This window comes from Emydura macquarii, unplaced genomic scaffold, assembly GCF_026122565.2.
Source record: "Emydura macquarii macquarii isolate MOO-44397 ecotype Brisbane River unplaced genomic scaffold, CSIRO-AGI_Emac_v2 contig_1045, whole genome shotgun sequence".
NCBI lineage: Eukaryota > Metazoa > Chordata > Testudines > Chelidae > Emydura > Emydura macquarii.
This window is the reverse complement of record NW_027131182.1, coordinates 13,508,933-13,531,598: the sequence shown is the minus strand read 5'-3', so window position 1 is coordinate 13,531,598 and position 22,666 is coordinate 13,508,933. Positions and strand designations below refer to the sequence as shown.

Here is a 22,666-nt window from a genome sequence, read left to right as displayed (position 1 = left end):
ACATAAAATAGATTAGATAGCTGGATCAAATAAAAAGATTAGGCAGAGTGAAGTTAGAGACACACTAAGTTAAAACTCCTGTGAGAGAGGCAGGCCAACTGTATACAAAACCTAATTTCTCATATTTTGAATGTGATGAACAAAAGAATTGCAGCTAATAAACAGATGAACTCTGCAGTTTTTTATAGCCAAGAGTTTTTTAAACAGTTTAATAAAATAGGCACCTAAATAGCCTTTATTTCCGTAGCTGCTGAGCATCTTGTAGCTCCTGTTGGAATCAATTAGTCTTTTCATTGACTTCAGTGGGAACTGAGTCAGGTGGGGGAGACAATTGTATTGGGAAACAAAGGCATTCTATATCCAGAACATTTTAATAAATGTATCTTAGTATGTATCGAAGCATACAGTTAGATGAGCTTTCCTATAATAAATACGTTAGCAAATAATCAAACATCTACTTAGTTGTCAACTTCAAAGCACTTTACAAATATTTAATTTAATTCTCCAAAAACCTCTATAAATTAGATAACTAAACATTATTATCCCCATTTTATAGATGGGGACACTGAGGAAGTGATGTTAATTCACTTGCCCAGTGCCAAACAGCAAATCAATGTCAGAGTGGATTAGCTTAATTTAAAGGTTTCTCAATCCTAGTTCTGTGCTTAGATGTCTCCCTATAAAATAAGTATTATTAATTTTCTCATAAGTATTCACTGAGGGCCAAATCCGTCAATGCTTACTTATGCTATGCTCCTGTTTGGTTAAATTTGCCCACATAAGAGTCTGTGTGAAGATGGTGAGATTTGGTCGTGAAGGAATTGCACATTGAGGGCTAGTGGCTACTGAGCCAGAGGGGAGGCATCCGTGACATGGAAAAAGTTGCATAGTCTTTATGTGAGTTCTTTCTTATGACCACAGTGACCTCTTTCCATATTCCTTAAAATGAGATACAGGCAGTTACCATAGATTCAACATTAAGGCCCTATCAGGAAGAATAAATCTCATGAAAATGTGCTCGCAATATTGAATTGCCAATAAATATATGTCTGTTGACCCTACAGTACATCAAATGACTATATATCAGCTCAGTGAAAGCACAATGACCTAACATTAGTAGATAGTTAGTTAAGCAAACACCAGTTAATAAATACCTAATCTTAAAACATTCATGTGAAAAAACTGTTCTTGTTCAGTCTCACCAGTTAAGACTGCAGTTTTCAAAGATGCCTATGGGAGGTAAGTGCCTTCCTCTCGTTGGATTTCAATGGCTACCAAGCTCCCTTAGGCCCCTTTGAGATTCCTAGCCTTAAAGAAATGGGAATTTTGGGTAGCTCTCAAACAGCAGGAGCAGACCCAATGTCTTAAAACTCTGTGTGAACTCTTCCAGCAGAGTAAATAAATAGGCAAAATCCACAATACTCCATAAAAGCAGAGAAATCTTTCCTGACCTTTTAGCAAACACGGCTAAATGAGATTATAAAATACATGAAGAGTCACACAAAGAGTTGTTGCTTTACTCATCAAAAGCTCTTTAACCTTGGGCTAAAATAAGTAACTTTTTAGAACAACCAAGCCAAAGAAAACTTTTAACCCCAGATTTAGTATAGATTTTATGTGGCACCTCCACACTGACTGATTTCTGCTCCATAATCTCATCTCCTGTAAAAATCGGTCACTGCAGTGCTGCCTGCTCTCCTGCCAGGTCTCTGTACTTCTGGGACTCTGTTGTGCATATCCATAATAGTCAAGGGAGCATCTGTCCAGCCCCTCCCTTGTCCCTTCATGCCTACTCCTGACCAACAGAATCCAGTCCTAGGATTTGGGCTGCAGGTGCCTCCATGGAATCAATCAGTAGAGCTGCTATGTGCCCCTTCTTTGCACTCAACCTAACTTATAAGGCTTCTTGTATTGTATTATACTGTTCTTCACTAGCTTCCCAAAGGATAGGAGCGGAATGACAACCCCTAAAAACTGGGTCTTAATCCTAGAGGAGGTCCACCAGAATCCTTATCTGGCTGTCTTTCGGGCACACGTCCAGTTCCATTTTACTATTTTATTTCTCTTATATGGACTGTTTCCAACTATCTCCATTTTTCTTAGCTTCTGCCACTCTCTTGCTTTCTCCCCTTCTTCCAACTTATTGGAAATGGATCCTTTTGGACATGGAATATGTTTTTGCTGCTCTCTGACTGTGCACGTGATTTGACTGGTTGCTTTTTTTCTAGATTTTTAATCCTTTGTAGTTTAATCCTTTGTAGTCCCTCTTCATCATTGGCTGCTTAAATTCCTCAGAAAAAGCACCTAATAAATTGATTAAACAAATAGAATATATTGCAGTGAAATGTTTTGGTGGGAAGCAGAACTACCTTCTTTATGAGTAAAGAGACTAACTAATAAATTGCAATTGTTCACAGCCAAAAAGGAAATTACATGGTTCTCAAAATCAAAGTCCCATGTCTTAAATTATGGCTCGCACAGTTCAAAATGTGGTAGTTTGGAGAAAGCATGCTACTATTCTGCTATACCTGATCAAATGAGTAGTCTCATATTCTGTTTCTGACAGTAGTTAGAGCCAGATTCTTCAGAGAAAAGTGCAATAAATCCCATTATCAGCCCAAAGGAGAAGTTTTTCATAACTCCCATCAGTTGGTGTCTGGCTTAGGCTATGAAGCATGAGGATTTAGATCCCTTATTCATTTATCATTCTCAAATATATTATCTATATAGTCGTCTGATTATTTTTTTGAACCTTATTAAGCTCTTTCTTTCAATGATATCTTGTGGCAATGAGTTCCAATTGTTAACTAGTGCATTGTATAAAGAAGTTATCTTTGTCAGTTTTCAGTTTGTTGCTTTACAGTTTCATAAGCAGCCAACTAAGAATTGTTGAAGTACAGAGGGACTTTAATCATGCCCTGATGTACCTGATGGATAGGGCACTGGACTGGGACCTCAAGATATGTGAGTTTTATTCTCATCTCTGCCACTGGCCTGCTGGGGGACTTTGGGAAAGTCACTTCCCTCCCCCATGGGAATTTCCTTACCTGTAAAACGGGGAGAATCATACTGGCCTACTTTGTAAAGGGCTTTAAGTTCTACTGATTAAAAACACTATATAAGAACTAGGTATTATTAGATGAAAATTATTACATTAATGCTTTATTTTCAGATCTTGTTTAGTCTGAAATGCTATTAACCTTAAAGCAGAGCAGAGGCAAATGAAAGTTAAGTGTGTAGTAATATATTGAAGTGGGTGGATGGGTAATACAAATAAAGCTGAGACAACCTGAAAGCAGTTAAAATGTTAAGAGAATTACTCACTAAAAGGCAGTATAATAGGGTCAGCCACCTCCCCCCACACCCTTCATGTCCAGGAGTGGGCCTCCGGCATGCTGCCTTAGTTCATCTCCATGGGCTCCTCAGATACTCACGAGAGACAACCATGAGCCCACTAATAGCCCTTCCTGCTAATAAACCAATCCCCAAGAAGTTCAAAGTAAACAGTCTTCCTCCCCAGCCTTAAGTAGGCACTGTTCCTCCTCCCTCTTTTACAGATCTGAACTGCTGGAGAAGATAGAAGGCCTGGCCTACCTTCTTTACCATTTTCCCCAAAGCAAAACACAACTTCCAGCTAGGGCTTTGTTCTCAGCCTCAACTCCCTTCCACAGGGTCTTCTGCAGGAGATTCTCTCTTCCTGCCCTTTGCTCTGCAGTCCCTCTTGACTATCTATAGGCCCCTGTTTTTCCTACCTCCCCCACACTCTGCTCCCAAAGGCATGTCCACGTTGCAGCTGGGAGCAAGGCTTCCAGCCCAGCTAGACAGACTCACACTAGGGTACTAAAAATGGACATGTAGCTGTTAAGCCTGAGCTTGGGCTCAAGGAATGGGGTGGGCTTGTGAGCCTGAGCTGCAATGTCCACACTGCTATTTTTAGCACACCAGCTGAAGCAAAGCTAGTGCAAGTCTGTTTGGCTGGGATGGCATGGGATGGGAGGCTTGCTCCCAGCTGCAGTGGAGAACTACCCCAAGAGGTTTGGTTTTAATCACATGACCAGCTGTCATATGACTTAATTAATTGTCTCCACCTGGGGAGGCAAATCAGCCCTGTCTCAGGCAGGTTGAGACCTATCTCCCTTTAAAAAGGCTAGCCACCCTGTGACAAGCAGACTGTGCCCTTCTGGTCCATGCCTCAGTAGGGGATGATGTAAAGCTGCACAGCCTCAGTGAAAGTGGTAGGTGGAGGGGCAGATGTTAGTTGATTTTATCTAAATAAATACTGCCCAGAATACCCAAGAGTACACCCACTGCTACACTTCTGTTTCTCTGACCAGTGTCCCTCCTGTCCCCCATCTGTGTCTGGTAAGGTCCACTAGCTAGTGGGGCGGACAGGAGGAGGCTATGACACTGCTTTCCACCTACCCCTTTGGGGTGGCTATCATCTTGGGATACTCCACTAGCCGGCAGGAATTCCTGGGCTCAGAAAGTTGCATGCACTGCAAGTGTGACTTGCCCTTGTAAGATGGCGGTCTAAACAGGGAGAAAGGCTCCTTGAGCTTTCTCAACCCCTGAGCATGGGCTCTTGGAACAATCTACCCACACACGTTGTTACTGCAGTGGCTAAACGTTGATTTCCCATCTAGTGGCTGTTATAATGTGCATATTGGCACTGTGCAGCATTCAATCTAAATCAGTCCTGAAGCTTTCAAGCAGGAAAGTGAATTAAGGGTTTCAATATTGTTAAGACCTGTGTGAAATGTATCACATTCACTTCACAGGGGTTTGTACAAACTTTCTTTGTTGTTTGATCAATGTGGGCTTGCATTCTGGGAGTTTTGCTTCAGGTTTCAGTCAAACCTGAAACTCAAAGGGTTCAAATATTAAAGGACAAGGAGATTTAGACTCCATATGAGGAAGTTTAGTACATAGTATAAGCTTGTGGAATTTACTGCCACAAGAGGTCATCAAAAGAAATAGGATGTTTGGGTTTTTTATTAAGAGGGCTGGATAATGCACTTCCTACCTTGCATAACTACATGTGAAGAAAATGATATGGGTAACAAAACCACCTATTTCAGAGCATAAGCTAGTTGCCTGCAGCAAGCAAGAAGGAATCCCCTTCCCATGCACAGTATTTCATAGCTGATTATGGACCTAATCCAGCTCCTAATAAGTCAGTGGGAGTCTCTCCATTGATATTAATGGAAATTGCACCATCCCCCAAATGATTCCCTGTGGAAGGGTAAGGCTGTGATTTCATCTTCCTTTGAAGCAGCAGTTATTGGCCACAGCCAGTTAGCAGATTTGATGAACTAATTGTCCGATACTAATTATTCTTATGTTCCTTTAAAATACCAAAGACCATATAAGAAATCATCTCTGAAATATCTGTGCAGTAGGCAAGTGCTCTGCAAACATCCCTGGAAAAATATAATAAAATGTTGACATATTTGGATGCCGGCTTTATCTTGTAATTTTAAGGCATGTTCTAAACAGTTGTCATACCAAGATGACTATGTCTGTTGGGGTATTGTTTTTGTATTTTATTGATGAAGTAATACTAGTATGACCATTAATGTGGATGCAGATATACCAGTACAAAGGAGCCTTACCCTAAAATAGCTTATTCCCCCTTCCTGTACAGGAACAAGCAAGACTAGTGTAAGCACTTTTATACTAATATAACTGTGTCACACTGCTACTGCTTTTATACTAGTATAGTTAAAGCAGTACTGTTTGTTAGTAGGTAAGCGAACCCTTGGATAACTAGAGCTGAGTGAAAGAACAAAGGAGAAAGGAACATTCTTAGCATTCATACCAAAAACTAAAGAGCCTTTTTAGGAGGAAGATCTTCCATATGACTGGAGAATTGCTAAATATAGTACCTATTTTTAAGAAAGGGAAAAATAGTAATCTGGGAAACTACAGGTCTGTTACTTTGACCTCGGTTGTATGCAAGGTCTTAAAACAAAAAAAAGAGAAAGTAGTTAAGGACATAGAGGTAAATGGTAATTAGGATAAAATACAACATCGTTTTACAAAAGGTAGATGGTGCTAGGACAACCTGATCTTTCTTTGAGAAGTTAACTGATTTTTTTTTAGACAAAGGAAATGCAGTGGATCTAATCTACCTAGATTTCAGTAAGGCATTTGATACTTTTCCACATGTTAAATTGGAGATGATGATGGGGATTAAAATGAGAATTGAAAGGTGGATAAGAAACTGCTTAAAAGGAAGACTACAGCAGGTCAGACAGAAAGGTGAACTGTCAGGCTGCAGGGAGGTTACTAGTGGAGTTCCTCAAGGATCGGTCTTGGGACCAATCCTAGTCAATATTTTTATTAATGACTTTGGCACAAAAAGTGGGAATGTGCTAACTTGCGGATGACACAGAGTTGGGAGATATCGCCAATATGGAGGAGGACCGGAATATCATACAAGAAGAGCTGGATGAACTTGAAAACGGGAGTAATAGAAATGGGATGTAATAGTACAAAATGAAAGGTCATGCACTTGGGGACTAACAAGAGAAATTTTTGCTATAAGCTGGGGATGTGTCAGTTGGAAGTGACCGAGGAGGAGAAAGACCTGGGTGTATTGGTTGATTATACAATGACTATAAGTTGCAAATGCAATGCAACTGTGAAAAAGGCTAATGCAATTCTAGGATGCCTCAGGTGAGTTATTTCCACCTGGGAAAAGTGTTAGTAACATTATACAAGGCACTGGTGAGACCTCATCTGGACTACTGTGTGCAATTCTGGTCTCCCATGTTTAAGAAAGATGAACTCAAACTGGAACAGGTACAGAGAAGGGCTGCTAGAATGATCCAAAGAACGGAAAACCTACCATATGAGAAGAGACTCAAATAGCTTGGCTTGTTCAGCCTAACCAAATGAAGGCTGAAGGAAGTTTACGCTTGACATTAGACAAAGGTTTCTAACCATCAAAGGAGTGGAAGTTCTGGAACAGCCTGCCAATGGGACCAGGGAGGCAAAAAACCTAACTGGCTTCAAGATTCAACTTAAGTTAATCAAGGGGATGCTATGGTAAGACTGCCCACAATGGCAAGAAGCCAGTCTGCAACTGCTAGTAGCAAATATCCCCAATGGCCAGTGATGGAACACTAGTTGGGTAGGGCTCTGAGTTACTGCCAGAATTGTCTCCCAGGCATCTGGCTGGTGGGTCTTGCTCACATGCTCAGGGTCCATATTTGGAGTCAAGAAGGAATTTTCCCCCCAGGTCAGATTGGCAGAGACCCTGGGGGGTTTTCACCTTCTTCTGCAGTATGGGGCACAGGTCACTTGCAACTTTAAAGTAGTGTAAATGGGTGATTCTCTGTAACTTGAAGTCTTTAAAACATGATTTGAGGACTTCAGTAACTCAGCCAGAGGTTATGGGTCTATTACAGGAGTAGGTGGGTGAGGTTCGGTGGCCTGCAATGTGCAGCAATTCAGACTATATGCTCATGATGGTCCCTTCTGGCTTTAGTCTGAGTCTATGTTCATGGATTACAAGGATTAGAAGGAATTATTATGATCCTCTTATCTGACCTCCTGCATAACACAGGTCATAGTTTATTTTAGTTCTGATCTCAAGTCAGTTCCTACTTGCAAGGAAATAAAACCCACAACAGGACTGATTCACATGAGCCACATATTTCAATTGTTTTATTTTAGAACTTCAGCAAAAAAGGAAGTGAAACTAATTGTTGTTAAAATCAAATTTTGGTTCAGTCTTAAGCAAACATCAGGATGTCCCTCTTGTAGTGGACAATGCACTACCAAAGGCTGTCTGCAGCAGTGCTGCGGTTAGAGAATGTTCTGAGGATCACAGGACCTCAACTCTTTCCTCTTCCCGAAGAAACTAGGGGCCTAATTGGCCCTGGAAATGAGTGTGTTTCTCTCTGTAACTTACTCCGCTATAACGAAGAAATGGTGGTAAAATAAAAAAGGATATTTTTCTTATGTTAATTTCTTTTCTCTGCAATAATCCACACCAATCCACACCCACTCTGGTAGGTAACTCATATGATGGGGCATTTCTTCCGTGTATAAGTGTTTAGAAAAAATCTTAACTTTCAAGTGATAAAAACACTATTGGACCAGTTCCTTGATGGTGCAAATCAGCAGCCCTCCAGTTGAAGTCAATGGAATAACACCAGTTTACACTAGCTGAGGATTTGGAACTTATCTCAAGGATGCATATTTTCAAAGGCACAGTTGGAAGTTAGGCCCCTAATTTCCCTTCAGGAGATATTTTTTTTTTTGAGGGCGTCATTATTTTATTCAGCTTCTGTCAGATGCTAGGTCTTTGGAGTTAGGTCATCTGAACAGCTCTGACTGCTCCCCAGTACTCTCCAGGGAAGGGTACCACCCAGTTGAGATGGATTAGCGGGCATCCTACTTCCAAAAAAGATTGAGCAGTTTAGAAAAAAAGTTTAGAAAAGATTGAGCAGTTTAGAAAAATAACCTTTTGGTCAGCTACATGTACAGCGCGTCTCCTGTGGTTTCTGAAAGCACCCAGCTGGCCTCCTCTGAGACTACTGTAATGGTGCTTCTCAATCATCTGCCAGAGAGCACAGAGAAACAGAGGCTCTGCAAGTACTCCCAGCCTCATCTTGTTCTGGGTAGCAAGTGTCCTGAAGTAGTTCTTAGAGTAGGCATCACAGAGCATCCAGAAAGTGGGAGACACCATTTACAATTAGTTTTCAAATAACATAATTGTAGGGTCTGGATTAACTGTGGAACTTTCCATTTGTAGAAAAATAGATGACTCATGCTTCTCTGCAAATGGAAAGTTCCACAGTTAAACAAACTCCAAGGTTCTTTGGCTGAGTCTTTCATTTCTGGATTATAGGGAGCCTAAGGAAGGTTGATAAACTGTAATGTAAATCCTTCACACTGGAATTCAGTTTTCTTTTGGTGTTTTCAGCTTTAAAAAGGTAGTGGGGGGGGGAGGGAGTTTTGACAGAAATATCTGAAAAGATGAAGCTGTGAGATAAAGAACGCTGTGTTCTATTTTACCTTTCCATTCAAAGCATTTTTATATTTCTCATTTATTGTTGTCATTCATCAGCTAGTATAACTGCCAGTATGTTCAAGTCTCTTGGCTTTTTAAGTGTCTTCTTGAATCTTAATAGGGTCTGGGAACTGAGAAGCAATGCTGAATAGTTTAAGTGCTCCAGGGACATGCTTGGCATCACTAAGTAGTGGAGAAACAGGGAGACATTTCCACTTTTCAGTTGTAAAATGCAAAAATTACAGTGGCTCAATAATAAGGTTGCTGAGTTAAAATCACAAAATCAGGAAATGAAAAAAATGTGTCAAACAGCAGCAGTAATTCAGATGCCTTGTACTTTCTACTCCTGTTTTTGTTAAATGTTTAACTTAATATTACAGTGTAACTCTTTGTCCAGCATATACTATAAAACATGAATATGGTTGTTACAGTAGCTCTGGAAACCTAGCTTTTGCATTTTCTAACCTTTGTGACAAATTGTATGACAGATGTTAACATAACATTAATTTTTTTTTGCATTTAATTTCCATGTCCACTTTAAAATTAAATGGGTGTTGGGGGAGAAATGACCTATGGCTAATGATGTTAGCATTTCAAACGTCCAAATTAGGATTTGAGGGTCACATTTTATTAAAGTGAGGTGAGCTGGGGGATGAGAGAGTATACAGGGTATTGTCATTTCTGGTTACATGGTGATAGCTGTATTTTCACAACAACAAAGATAAAAATGGAGAGTTTTGCCATTGTCTTCAGTGAGGTCAGGATCTTACCGCTGGCACTTACAATCTCCTACATGGAAATCATTCTAGCAGCAACAGAAGTCTGTTGGCCTGTCATGCTGGGCAAGGAGAATAACATAATGACATGTCACAGAGAGTGCAAGGTTTCATTTGTTGAACTGGATGAAATATTCATACTGAACATTTTTTGTAAAAAACTGCCTGTTCTGAGGGTTTGTGAAATTCATGTGAAACAGAAGCAATTTTACTCAGAATTTTCCAAAGATCTCAAATATTGGGTAAACTGGAACAGGGAATTAACTGCATGAGGTCCCTGTTGCTCATTGTACTACTGTGTTGGATTAGAAGTAAGACAGTAATGAGAATGCTTAAAGTGTCTGTTTATATTATGTTCCTCTCTTTATTCCTGAGAAGAAGGGAGAAATGCACTGAAAGAGAGGGATGGATTACGCAGCCCCTGAAATGCAAACTCAGAGCATGGATCCTGTCAGCAACAGGGCAGGGACCAACATGCATGATCGGTGCTAGGGTAACCAGATAGCAAGTGTGGAAAATTGGGACAAGGGGTGGAGGATAATAGGTGTCTATATAAGAGAGATCCCTGAATATCAGGACTGTCCTTATAAAATTGGGACATCCAGTCACCTTAATGATCCCTAGGATATAAGTGTTAGGGATGTAAAATTTTGTTTAAAAAAATCCATTTAAATGTACTAAAAATAGAATGGTTAAATGTGGGCGGCGGGAGCTGTGCTGGGCTCTGCTCCTCACTGCCAAGCGAGAGCTGAGCTGAGCTGAGCCCAGCTGCGGCTCTCCCTGCTCTGCACTTGCGGGAGGAACTGTGCTGGGCTCTGCGCCTCCCCGCCAGCCAGAGCTGCCCAGGCGCTCTGCCTTGAGCCCAGCTGCAGATACCCCTCTGCCCCACGCAGGGCTCCGTGCCTCCCCTATCCCTCCCCTATCTCTCCAGGGGAGCCCAGCAGCTTCTCCCCCCCCCAGTTTAAATGTAATCAGCTCTTTAAAACATTTAAACAGCTGATTACGGTTTAAACGGTTAGGCTTTTACATCCCTAGTAAGTGTGTACTTGTTTGTATAGTTAGTAACCGGGGAGCTAGACTCAGCCAAGTTTATCAGTTCAACCTTATCCTGCTCGCTACAACAAACCTTGTGGAGCCCGTTAGCACTGCTGAGAGTGCAGCCAGAGGATCTCACTGGAGCAATGCAAGGCTCTCCCTTTCCGTTGGCCTGACAAATCAGTGATCCCAACTTTGACTCTGTCTCACAGAGTAGCAGTCTGGCCTCTTTTCATTCCATTTCTTCTTCAACTTTCTTTTATTTGTTGCAGACACATGAATTTTAAAAAATGCACAAAATTAGTTACACCACATGGGATGGAAGTAAGGTAACATCCTGGAATTGTAAATAAAAGAGTGGTGAACAGAAATTGCCAGATCCAAGTATAGATTTTTATTTATCACATGACCTAAAGAAGTAGATCCTGGTATGATGACCTACCTAATGCAGTAGGTCCTGGCAGTGATGATGGAAGCTTAACATAGATGAGTTAAATGAGAGGGTGAACAAAACAAAAAGAAAAATTAATTTCAGTACCTTATCCCTACACATAGGTCTGGTCCCTGCATCTCAAGTTTTAATGTCTAACAAAATATACCTTAACTTATCGTGGGTGGCAATGTAAGTTTGTTAGCGTGTACAAACAATGGGCATGTTCCTGCAGACATTAGTACTATTGGCTTTTCATGTGTATATATAACATAGCTTTTAGAACCTCATGTGAAAAGTTCCAACCACTTCAATCGGACTAGTCACATCAGTAATGACAACTGGTGATAGTAGGAATTTGATTTTGAATTTGACACTGATTGTAAAGTTTCCACACCTATATTTCATTACACAGCCTCTTACCAATCAGTACCGCAAATATATCTGTGTGGTTTAGCTTTGACTTACAATTTCCATTTTGCCTGCATAACAGACAAAACCCAGCTTGCTCGACTGATGTGAATTGTTCTGTTGAAATCAAGATGGATTGGACCTGATTTTCTATTGTCCTGCACTTTGTGTTCTCCATTTACACCAGCACAAGGGATTCCAAAATGGATATAAAATGCCACTAACTCAGAATGGGTAGTGTTTGACACCACTTTACACTAGTGTGAATGATTACACAAGATAAAGCACAATGGAGAATCAGGTGCACAGTACCTTCTATCTGTGCTTTCTGAAAAAGTTATAAGCACAGAGTAAATCAAAGCTATGGTTTTGTAATTGATGAGTTTTTTTGTTTTGTACAAATTCAAGGGCCTTCTCCCAGAATTCTTCCGCATATAATATCCCCAACTCCTTCGGTTGGCTCAAATGAGAGTTCCATGGAAAGAGTTTGCAGGAATAAAAATGAAGGATTACAAATCCCCCTCCAGAATGATGCATCCACTGAATTGTTTTTAATGGAACTTTATATCACATTTTATTTATTTACCTAGTGCTCTGGATCCAAGGCACTGGATTTTATTAAGTAGCTACAAAGTATTGGCAGTTCTTCAGGTATTGCATTAATACTTCTTTTCTTGATTCTGTAACTTCAGGTATTTTTGCAGACTGATTTTTGTTGCATTGAATGATTTGTTGGATGTTTGCTAATGAAGCACGTTAAAATGTTGAGAACTAATATATGTGTTGTTGGTTTGTCACCATTCATGAAAATTTTAAAACTAAGGCCCAAATTCTCAGATTACCAGGTAAAAGTTAGGTTCCCAAATAAGTGGTCAGATAGTTCTGTGCATAGACTGGTAACAGGATATTGCCCTAAAACGTTTTTAGGTGAATGTTACATTTGTAACAGAAGGTGAAATCCTAGCCTCATTGGAGTATAGGGGAGTTTTGCCATTGACTTCCAGAGGGCCAAGACTTTCATCCATAATTTTCCATACAAGCCTGATCTGGTATTCCTTCTGCACCCACGCACTCACTGAGGTCAAGCTTCCCATTGCAGTCACTGGGAAGTTTTGGTGCACAAGGAATGGAGGATCTGTCTCAATATGGACATTGTTGCATTAATAAAAAGCTTTCCATTATTATCTCCTCACCAGCCATTCTGTATCCAGGACTTCCCACCATTCATAAGCACTAATTATTGTGTGGTTAACTCCACAATCCAGTCAGTGAGGCCAGAAGAGCTGGCACTGTCAGGAAGGAGTCTTCATAGCAAACAACAACTGGAATGCTAAGTGCATCCACTATGTCTGTTCATGCTTTATTACTGTCATAACCGTTTCTATTAAGAGTTTTGAAATTGTGTTCATTGTGGCAGTGTGACCTAGTGAACAGAGAACGGGCCTGGGATGCAGGAGTACAGGTGTTCAAAATTATTTCCAGTCCATGAGAAATGCTAATATTTCAAAAAAAAACCAAAAAACTTTTGCTCCTATTTGGAATTAAAAAGCTAAGTTTCCTGTAGAGAGAAAGTTTTGAAAATTTTAATTGTGGAGCTCTCCCTCCTCCCTCGATGGGTTTTGGTTCAATATTTTCAAAACAAAATGGAGCATCCAGCTGCCCTCATCCTGAGGGTCCCCTGCCACACAGAGTGGAGAACCTGGAACCCTGATTTTGCTAGGGATCTCAGGGCTTCTAGGCTGCTGGCTTCACAGCAAGGAGCCTGGCAGCCCTGTGGTGCCCAACTTTTTGAGACAATCAGCAGGCAGCACTGCCACAGACCCTGGAAAATTGGGCTCCACAGCAACCTTCCAGGCAAGCTGGAAGAAAGCCACACTGGTTTGGGGAGGAAGTATGTTAAAACTGTAACATTTCTGTGGAAAACTTTTGGTTTTGACAAATCGGTATTTTCCTATGGAAAAACCATTTCATCAGAAGATTCCTGGCCAGCTCTACTCTGGAGACCCAGGGTCTACTCCCAGCTCTGCTGCTGGCCTGGGTAGGTGGTCTTGGGCAACTCACTTAATCTTTGTGCTTCAGTTTCACCATCCGTAAAATGGAGATAATATTTACCTCTTTTGTAAAGTCATTTGAGATCTACTGATGGAAAGTGCTATTTAAGAGTTAGGTGGTATTATGGTGCATAATTTTAAGAAAACATCTATAAATATTTAATACCCAAAACACAGTTAGATGCCACTCTGTGCAAACACAACAAATAACCCCTTCTTGTGGCTTAACTTCTTCTTTTTTCTTTTATTTAAACAAAGTCAACAATAAGATAAAATTCAGCTTAAGCCTTCTATAAGGCTTGCTGTGTCTAGGATTCCTAAATCATGATTGCTCATCCCACACCCTAGGTCCTCTCTCACGTCCCTCTAAATACTATTTCTGGGTCAGGTAATAGCCACCTGCCACCAAGAGTCAACAAAACCCACTTAACCCTTTTGTAGCAGACCAATTCCTACTAACAGGGTGTGGAGTTTCTGGCAAATGCTAGGATTTCACCTTCTGTTACAATGTACCAGTCACCTAAAAAAACATTTTAGGGCTATATACTATCATCAGTCTATGCACAGATCTATCTGACTACTTATTTAGGAACCTATCATTTGTCTGAAAGTCTGAGTATTTGGGCCTTAGTTTTAAAATTCTCATGAATGGTGGCAAACCAACAATACATATATTAGTTCTCAACATTTTCACATGCTTCATTAGCAAACATCCAACAAATCATTCAATGCAATAGAGAACAGTCTGCAAAAATACCTGAAGTTCTGAAACAGAAACCAAGGAAAGAAATACTAATAAATCCCTGAGGAGCTGCTGATACTTTGTAGCTACTTTAAAAAATCCAGTGCCTTGGATCTACAGCACTAGGTAAATAAATAAAATATAAAGTTCCATTAAAAACAATTTGGCAGGTGTAATTAGGGGAACAACGCACTTAAAGGCAAAAGAGTTGTGCCAGCTGAACTGATCTGAATTGACTTGTAGATCTGAAGAACTAAGCTATCTGTGTGCTAGCATTTACTGCAGTATAACTTAGGTTTCTCAGGAGCTGGTGCTCTCCTGCCGTAAACCTTCTAGTGTAGCCATAGCAGTAGATTTGGGTGCCTAAAACTAGAGACCCGAATCCAGGCTCAGTTACCTAAACAAGTCATTCAATATTTTTACAAAGCTGCTGAATACCTACAACTTCTATTGATTTAATTGGGAACTGTGGGTACATGCTCAGCACCTCTGAAAACTAGGCCTTAGATATTTCAGTGCCTTGATCCCAATATAGATGCCTAACTTCTAGCCAAAATTTTCAAAAGGATTCTACCCCGGCCCCTAAATTTACACCTTCAGCCTTGCACTGACAACTACTTATGCATACAGGTTAGTAGCCTCTATAATCCATGGAAGTACTTGAACACGCAAATGAGGGGTGCTGTATGAACATACTTGCAGCCACATATTGAGAAATGAAAAACTGTGGCCCTAAAATAAAAAACACATGTCCCAAACTTTCACACTAATAAAAGAATACTAATAATGCATTGTATTTCTACAGTGCTTTTCATATGAAGACCTCAGAGTGTTTAGCAGGTAATAACTGATATAAAATTCATCCTGAATTGGGCAGTGTCTCCCCATCTCAAATAGCAGCTTGAATAGAAAACAATCGTATAATACATCCTGCATGAGCAAGATGCCTGGGAAGTGTAGTCAGTGACAGTCCTAAGCGTTCAGTCAGTTCAGCTTCTAGATCAGTTTACCACTTGTATTAGCAAAATGCCAATGGGTCTCCAAATCTGTTGCAACCACTACCTCCTGTTTTGGATCATGTGTATGTTTGTCCTGGAATAGGGTAGATTAAAGCAGCAGCTCCTGTGACTCTCTCTCCCCAGTTAGTAGTGCCCAATACTGCCCTCTCTGGTTTCAACAGGCTTCCTTAAGCCTTTTGCCTCCCTACAGGCTCTGGCATGCTGCTGTGCTAAGTGAGCCAGGGCCAGCAGGGCTCAGAGCCTATTTTTCTTTCTTCTACGGGACTTTGCCCATGTTAAGCACCATATCCTGTTTACAAACCCCGGGGCTGTTGCCAGTATCCAGTAAATTGGCTTTCCTTGTGTGCTGAGGCAGTAACTGGAGATGGCAGTAATGTACACTCTCCCTCCACAAACCCCTCCTCCTCACCCTTTCCCCCATTCAGTGCCTGACTGTGTTGTAATCCGTAGCTCTAGCCTTCTTGGCCCCTGAGGGCAGGTGGAATGGGAACATGATGTGAGTGTTAGTGATTTATCAGGCACAGATTGTTACCCATCTGAGCTTTCCCTCCATTCCAGCTGCTCTGTCACATAGTTAAACAGACAAGCATGTCACAGAGTTGACACGTTGGCATGGTTTATAGTCCCTGTTTTAAACCAGAGTTTGGAATTGGGATTGGAAAAAAGTGTAGAAAGGGTAGGAACTGGTCAAATTTATCACTGAGCAGGGTCTGCACGGAGAGGAGAGTGCATACAGGATTATAGGAAGCTATTGACAGTAGGACAGTAACCACAAGAACAAACTACACTGCAACCTGCCTGATATGCATGCCTAGGATGTTGGAACATGTGTTCTTGGAACTAGCGGGGGGCTTAAGTCAAAACTCCAGATACAAACTTTGGTGGTTTGGATCTAGAGAGCTGAAGAATTTTATCTTGGCTGCATTATTGTTGACCTTGTTTCAGCATGGAGGAATGACAGAATATTATGTTACTATATGATATGAAAAATTTGAGGACATAAAGTGTTGCTGTTATAGGGGCACCCAGAGCATGGGAAGGGTGCCTGTTGATTGACTGATTAATATCTCTGCTCATAAAATTGAATAAGGACTAGATTCACGTTAAAGAGTAACTTACTCCACACATAAGGATGGCAGCATGTGACCCTGAATAAACAAATAAAAAGTGAGTGCATCATGCTGACATGCACTAAATCTGCCCTGTTCCCTGAAACTTCATTGATGCAGGACAATGCAAAGTGAAAGGGGCCAGCAGGAGGCAGTGCTAATGACCACAAGACAGACACTGCCACTTCTGCAATCCTTTGCTTAAACACTTTTAGCATGTTCTTGGTTTTGTTTATCATTGAATGTTACTAAATTGTTATAGCTACACATAAATTATAAAGTCTTTGGGCCAAGATTCATGATTATTTTGTCTGTAAAGCACTTGGCATTATTTGGGTGCTGTAGAAATAATTAATCTGATTTGTTGTATAGTTAGACTAAAGCGCAATTAACTTCTTTGTTTCTCAGTTTTATTTTATATTTCTCTTCCATGTTGTTTATTTACATCTTTACATTTGTTTCTGTTAAGCGGATCAGGAAAGAGATTCCCTTCTTTGTGAATTCAGGAAAAGTGCTGCTCCTCTGCCTTTGCACAGGAAAAAAGTACTAGGGCTCAGGGTCTGATCACTTTGGGTTAAAATCTGCCCCTGTGCAAAGGGCAAGCACAAAGCCCTCTAAAGAGGATTTATGTGGGCTTTTGGTTCATAGGTTTTGTGCTGGCCTTCTGCACAGGAGGTGAATTTTCCCGTGAGTCTTATGTTCATAAATTCCAAGGCCAGGAGGGACCACTGTGGTAATCTGATCTGACTTCCTATATAACAGAGGCCTTAGAACTTCCCCAAAATTATTCCTTTTGAACTAAAGCATATCTTTTAAAATAAATCCAATCTTAATTTTAAAAATGGCCAGTGCTGAAGAATCCACCATGACCCTTGTTACATGTTCCAATGGTTAATTACCTTCACTGGCCAAGATTTTTATACTTTGTTTCCAGTCTGAATTTGTCTAGCTTCAATTTCCAGCCAGTGGATTGTGTTATACCTTTGTCTGTTAGATTGAAAGAGTCCATTATCAAATGTGTTCTCCAAGTAGGTACCCTGTGGTGCCCAACTTTTTGAGGCAATCAGCAGGCAGCACTGCCACTCTGATCCAGTCACTCTTTAACCTTCTTTCTAAGCAAAATTGATTGAGTTCCTTGAGTCTGTCACTTTAAGGCATGTTTTCTAATCCTTTAATCATTCCCATAGCTCTTCTCTGAACCTTCTCCAATTTATCAACATCCTTCTTGCATTGTGGGCACCAGAACTGGACATGGTATTCAAGCAGTGGTTACCCCAGCACCAAATACAAGGTAAATAACCACTCTACTCGTCCTTGAGATTCCCCATCTGTGCATCCAAGGATCGCATTAGTCCTTTTGGCCACAGCATTCCACTGGAAGCTCATGCTCAGCTGACTAGTCACCATGACCATACTCCTTTTCAGAGACATTGCTTCCCTACAGCCCCCATCCTGTAATTATGGCTGCATCCTTTGTTCCTAGGTGTATACATTTACATTTAGCCATATTAAAATGCATGTTGCTTGCTTGTGCTCAGTTTGCCATATGATCTGGATCACTCTGTATCAATGACCTGTAGACTTCATTATTTACCACTCCCCCAATCTTTGTGTTCTCTGCAGATTTTATCAGTGATTTTATGTTCTCTTCCAGGTAATTGATACAAATGTTAAATAGTGCAGGACCAAGAACTGATCCCTGTGGACCTCCATTAGAAGCACACCCATTCGGTGATTACAGTTTGAGACCCATCAGTTAAACAGTTTTTAATCCATTTAATGTGTACCATTTTAATTTTGTATCATTCTAGCTTTCTAATCAAAATGTCCTCTTATCAAATCAAAACCTTTCAAATGTTTAAGTGTATTACATCAACATTATTACCTTTATCGATCTTGTAATCTCATAAAAAATCAAGTTAGTTTGACAGGATCTATTTTCTATAAATCTAACTTGATTGTCATTTCTAATTCTTTACTGGTGGAGTCCTGTATCAGCTGCTCCATGCTTCTGCCTGGAATCAATGTCAAACTGACAAGCCTGTCACTAGCTATTATAATGCTAAGGCTATAATACTTTTTAAAAAAATCCTTCTCTGCTGAATTATTTCTAATAGTGCTGTTGAATGTTTTTTAAAATAAACTCACATTAAAAGTGACCTGCACACCTAAAAAAATCCAAAATAAATACAACCCATCCCCAGCCAGAGCTCTCAAATGTATTGGATTTTGAGTGATTGTCCATCTTTCAGGTGAATCTGGGAGGCTGTTTTGGCGCACTACCAAAGCAGGCATCATTCCAAGGACAAGAGAGCTTCTCTTCACCTATGTACATGGTGGCCTAGTTAAAAGTACATTGACTGTCAGTTCTGGTTTCCCCTCTATTGACTTCTCTTTAAATGTCTATACCCTTTAGAATCCTTATTATTAAGCAAGACCCCATACCTTACTGTAGAGGCCATTATAATTTCTCCATTTTCCAGATAAGTGAGAGGTAGCACAAGATTACTTCAGGAGGAACTGGGAACTTAATATGGCAAACCTAAGATTTATCTACATGGCACACTGACTCTCAGAATGAATGTGCCAAATCCACACGCTCAGTCATCATGCCTATAGCCACGGTTCTAGCCACTGAATTAAAATCCCCTCTCAGAGCCAGGAAGAGAGAACCCAAGATCTTTCATTTCCAGCACTGTACTGATGTCTAGCAAAGAGTTCTGTAACCACTGGCACAGTGTGTGTCACGTCTTTCTCTAGTGGCTGTTCCAAATAAAGCATAACAATTGTTCCTTTAGCGCAGGTGGTAGGGGGCCTGATTTGTGCATGTGCAGGTTGAGGGGGTTATACCTACTGATGAGCCATGAGCGAGGGGGGAAGAGTGGTCCTTGTGGATGCAGATGTGGAATTTTTCTTTCTTTATTAAAAGAGTGATTTATTACATTCACATAATTGAAAAAATATTCTTAAAACCTATTTTGTTTTGTTATTGTTTTTAGCTATCTTTCAGTTACGGCATGATGCACAACAAAACACAGGCATTTAGTTGGTTGTGGCATATTGCTTGTGTCACACTTTGCCAGGCTTTGAAGATTGAGAGAGATGCTCCCAAGATCATCAGCTGAGATTAAATCAAGGTCTTTCAGCACCAAATTACAGTCGGTTGCCACTTGAATTAAAAGAGCACCTGCGTTTGTTGGTAGCAGTGATAGATTCTTATCCTCTGTCAGGACAAGTCACTAAAGCAGGATACAGCACACTTAGGTTGTTAAAGTAAGATTTTGTTGTTGTTGTTGTTGAATAGCTAATGTAACCAGGCTGAGAGGGCATTTTACCCATTGGCTTCACTGAGGTTGTGTAGGCTTACTAAGGGCAGCACTCAGCTCATTAATGGTCTTGTCCAAAGCCTGTGGACATTGATTTCACAGACTTCTTTCAACTGACTTTACTGGGCTTTGCATAAGTCCCTCAATGTTCACTTCTATACAAAAAGTTGCTTACTCAGAATGGCACAGCTGGGTATGAATACCGGTGTGCCAGCATTGTAGAGTAGCTTCTTTGGAAATCACTTTCAACTAAAGTATGTTACAAACCAGTCTTTGAGCATATAATACATAATTACAAGTACGTTTATACCTAGCAAATTGTTCAGAGTGAGGAAACCCACAAAGTTCAGTTTGTATTTTATCAAAATTAATAATAGAGCTATTTGAATAGTGTTGGTTAAATTAAGAATGTTATGGGGCACCTCAATTTTTAATATTTAAAAAATATTAAAAACCAGCCTTAGTTGATAGAGAACCACTGAAAAATTGTGAAAAGACATGCCTACTTGGTACTATTAGGATGGTAGATTTAGATGGGGGCAAAAACAACTTTCAAGTAGAGATGGGCTGAAGCTATAAATGTTTAGATCCAGAATGAAACGTCCCTGAAGTTTGGGGAAGAGGGAGAGATTCAGATTTGGGGTTTGGGTTTCTGACCATTTCTATATTCAACTTTATGAAGCTTATGAAAACTTGTACAACCAGTATTAATCAGTTGTACCAGACACAAACCTCTAGCCTTTCAACAGCCTGCCTTCAAGGAATACTGCTAAATCATGCATCTAAAGCAGCAGTTCTCAAACTATGGGGATGGACCTCCCAAGGGAGGCATGGGAATGTGTCCAGGAAGGCAGGAGTTCTGTGCTCTTTAGCTCTATGGGTAACTGGAGCTCATGCAGAAGGACCATGCACACCCAGGAGCTGGGGAGAAAGGGAAACAGCTGGAGCCCCACCACCCAGGCTTGGGGTCTCTTTCCTACGCCCTCTCTCAATCCCCCACTAGGAGGGAGTCCAGGCTCAGGCTCGCCCTGTTCAAGCTTTCACCTGGAGGTGGTGGGGCTCTGGCTGTCGACCCCGGGGTAGCAGCAGCAGCACAGAAGTAAGGGTGGCAATGGGACGCTAAGTCTGCTGTAAAAAGTGATATTGATGAATATCATGTTTCACATTGCCATCCTCACTTCTGTGCTGCTGCTGGCGCGGTGCTGCCTTCAGAGCTGGGCACCCAGCCAGCAGCCACCGCTCTCTGCTCTGCTTTCAGAGCTTGGTGGCGGTGTATGTACTTGTGTGGGGGGCAGGGACATAAACAACTACAGACACAAAGAAGGGGGGCCCAATCAAATAAGTTTGAGAACCACTGTTCTAAAGCGTTCTTAAATGGTAACAAAATGGTCTGCAGCAATCATGGCATATGAACACTGACTGCTCCACCTATCCGTTTGCTGCTGTTAAAGTGGACTTACACCACTTTTTGTTTCTTTATGATAGGTTTTTAAAAAAAATCTTTGTGAAATACATTAGAAATGCAGGCATCTGTCTAGGCTGTAAGGTTCTATGACGAATGATATCACATGACTGGTGATATTACATGAGATAACACAGAAGCTAAGTTTGGCTCACACAAAATTGCCATTAAAGTAAAGTTAAGGAACTACACGACTGGGCTTTTTATTGTAATACAGCATCATTGATGACTTTTCATTTCATTACAAATTCAAAAAAAACATTAAACGAAACATGTTTTGTGCAATTCCTCAATGTGTGTGTATAAATACAGGGCCAGATTTTGGAAGCTACCCCAGGTGATATGTTCCCACAATCTAGACCACGAACATCTCCTCCTCTTAGGGCATCACATCATTCACTATAATCTGCTGTCAAGTGTCAGGGTGCATAGGGGAGCACACAAAAAATTCAAGTACCACTGTTTGCTTACCTCTTCTAGGAAATAATTAACCATTATCAATCCCATTTTTGCTCAGCTCTCATATTGCATCATATAAATATCAGAAAACGGCCTGATGGAAAGGAAGAGAACTTGTTTAAAAGGTGATTTATAACACTTGAAGGCAACATGTTAGAAAGAATCTGGAGCCTTAGCACTTCTCTGTGGATCCAGATCGGAACCATTCCATAGTTCTGGAATGTTAGGATCTAACACAGCTCCCACTGGAATCATTGCTAACGCTCCTACTGGCTTTAGTGGAAACAGAATCAGGTCTCTAATACTGATCGCTGTGGCTACATTTACCATGAGTACAGATGCATCCTATGATGGATAATATGTGCCCTATCACTGTGTGAAGCAGAAAGGGGTTAAATACCTTCAGTAGACAGAAAAATGGAAACTAGTTCTTAAAGACTGCCTGAGTTTCCAGATCAGGAGAGAAGAGCAGGCAGCTGTGGCTTGGTAGGATATGAAACTGCCATGTGGTTTGGGAAAGCAAAGCAGGACTTTCCTAAAGTGGAGTAAAGGGAAATAAAGTAAGAGAAGTAAAAATACTATAATAGGTGGATATTATGTATATTCAGAATAAGTGTTATCTAAAAGAAAATAGTACTTTATTTGATAGGCTTAGTAGCTAATCACAAGGCAAAAAGAAAAGAAACAAAGTGCATAAATTGATTGTGAAGAAAATAGACTGTATGGATACTTAGGGTAAAATCATGCCCTGACAGTGCTGCTGATGGGAGCAGGGATTCTAGTAGATGCATCCACTTGCCTGCCAGCTAGGTCAGGATCCCAAG

General features: G+C 40.7%; 1 protein-coding gene and 1 long non-coding RNA gene across 2 annotated transcripts in view; both read left to right on the top strand.

Moving 5' to 3' along the window:
- Window positions 1-22,666, top strand: part of RANBP3L (RAN binding protein 3 like) — a 75,520-nt gene that overhangs the window by 1,292 nt on the left and 51,562 nt on the right. The window lies entirely within an intron of this gene.
- Window positions 1,176-21,507, top strand: LOC137151208 (uncharacterized). Its single transcript, XR_010919209.1, has 3 exons — window positions 1,176-1,239; window positions 17,783-17,886; window positions 18,250-21,507. It is a non-coding gene; the product is annotated as an uncharacterized lncRNA (long non-coding RNA).